Here is a 2,800-nt window from a genome sequence, read left to right on the forward strand (position 1 = left end):
CCCGTTGGGGAGCACAGGCTCCGGACGCGCAGGCTCAGCGGCCATGGCTCACGGGCCCAGCCGCTCCGCGGCATGTGGGATCTTCCCGGACCGGGGAACGAACCTGTGTCCCCTGCATCGGCAGGCGGACTCCCAACCACTGCGCCACCAGGGAATCCCAAGGGTTCTTGATCTTAATCTTCTGTTAACAGTTTTATGAAGCCACAAAGTTTTCCTTTAGAATCTTTAATTTCTTACCCAGTTCAGTGCTATGGTCTAAAAATTATCAGAAGCCTGAACCTGTCAAAAAAATCCTTTTTTTGACTCCTCTTGAAGATGAAGCATTTTTTGCAAGAGCATCGGAGTGAAATAGTGACCATCTGTAAATGACAAAGGACTTAAAAAGACATGAATGAAGAGCTGATTACAGTGCAATTGACAAAGAAACTTGGTTACTGCTGTGACATACAACAATTCAAGATAATTACTAACATATGGCTGTTAACATTTTACTAAGACACAACCAGATTTTTAGGAGCTCCATATAATTTCCAGTATATCTATATTAATAACATTTACCCATACAATATAAAATAAGGTTTATCAGCACTCATTTGATAATGCTTCCCATGTAATTTAACATACCAAATAAGCCTAATTTGTTTAATATTCCTCTTTCTCAGATGCTTCAGGTATCCTCTCTGAAGCATCCTAGAGTTAGCTAGAAGTCAAAATAACTTTGATTAGAATTTGACATTTGGGAAGTTTTTCAAAAATATCAAAAAGGTTTCAAAATACTTGGTCACATAGGATCATATGTCACAGTGGAACAATACTTAATTACTTAACCAGTGACAATAAAAGATTTCAAGAGCAAATGTCAAAAGTTGTAACAGATTACTGGTTAAAGGTAAAGAAACTTTGCAGTCAGTTATCCAAAGCAAATCAATATTTTAAGAAAACTTTGTCTTCTTAATAGAGAGAAAGCCAAATTCAGGTTTTGTACCACTTTACCTTTCATAATAAAGTTAATTTACTCAATTAAATTGATTCTAATCTTTATCACTCCTGACCACACATAGAATGCCTTTCTAAAGATTCATTTTTTTATTCCCTCACAATCTTCTACAACTTTCTATATCCACATGAATTTGTCCCTTATTTTCTTTCCCATTTAGGAATAACCAGCTTTAGGACAAAATTACTTTCTTTTCCCTTAACAAAATGCATTTCCATTCTTTATACCTTCTTTTTCCTTGCATACAAAGATGTTTTCCTTATTAATTTTTACTAGTTTTAATTACATATTTTAATTATTATAATTCTTAACCTTAAAAAACTTAGTTTCTAGTGCAAACTAAGGAGTAAGCAATTATGAACTTGTACATTAGCATTTTGTAGATAGGCAAACTTGTGAATACTATTTGTAGTTTCTAAAAACAGGTGATTCCTTAAAGAAAATGTCTCAGTGTGACACCAAACATATTTATTTATTTATTTTGAATTTTATTTTATTTATTTGTTTATACATCAGGTTCTTATTAGTTATCTATTTTATACACATCTGTGTATACATGTCAATCCCAATCTCCCAGTTCATCCCACCACCCCCACCACCACCCCCGTGCCACTTTTCCCCCTTGGTTTCCATACATTTGTTCTCTACATCTGTGTCTCTATTTCTGCCCTGCAAACCAGTTCATCTGTACCATTTTTCTAGGTTCCACATATATGCGTTAGTATACAATATTACATATTTATTAATAGTCCTAAATATCTTTAGTTTCTCTGTAAAAGGAAACCTATGTTCAGTAATTAATATTTCAGTATCTTATTTGGAAATGATCTGGATATTCAATGAATTGCCATCATTGAACTTAATTTAGCAGTTTCAAGTTACAAAAAAAAAAATCTGGAGGACCTATTTTCGATAGATATACTTAAAACATAATTATTCCTAAAGAGTTCGCTTAAAATTCTTATTTACATTTAATTTACTCAAAAGTTTCATCATATCAAGTTATTTTTCTTGCTGACAAATTTTGTAATGGGGATAAGATCTTATTTGATTTCTAGTCAACCTAGGTACAATAAAAATATTATACTTAATGTTGATGACCCTAAAGAAATGTCTGTATTAATTAAACCAACAAACTGAAACTTGTTTTCATTCATTTAAATTAAATCTATTTCATTTAATCTATTAATTCTAGATCATGTGATCCTAAAATTCATTTGGGTTACTTTCTTTTATATTTCTGAGTATTTATATAAGCACTTAATTTCCTTTAAGCCAATTAAATAGAGTTCTTTTACAAATTAATATTGGCAATACCACACCTCTACAACACATATATATAAATATATGCACACAGACACATAGTTTCCACTATGTGGACAGAGAATATAGCCAATATGTTATAGTAACTTTAAATGGAGTATAATCTTTAAAAATATTGAATCACTACATTGCACACCTGAAACTAATATTGTTAATCAACTCTACTTCAATAAAAAACAAAACAGAACAAAACAAAACTCTTTCCTAGGACTGTTTAAAGATTTTAAACATTTTGTTTAAACACAAGTCATTATAAATATACAGCAGAGGAAATTTATTTCCCCCTATTATTAAAGAATAATTCTAAATCTCTAAATAAGTTGTAAATCCAATTGTAAAAATTTAAACATGAATACATCGTTTTCAAAGGCTTATGCATATTATTATTTGTTGAAAAAGAAGCAAATCTCTAATTACCACAGAAAAGAAAGTGGTAGTAAGATATGGTATTTAATAAAATTCTAGACCCTGTAGCTTGGA

Source organism: Physeter macrocephalus, chromosome 16, assembly GCF_002837175.3.
Source record: "Physeter macrocephalus isolate SW-GA chromosome 16, ASM283717v5, whole genome shotgun sequence".
Classification (NCBI taxonomy): domain Eukaryota; kingdom Metazoa; phylum Chordata; class Mammalia; order Artiodactyla; family Physeteridae; genus Physeter; species Physeter macrocephalus.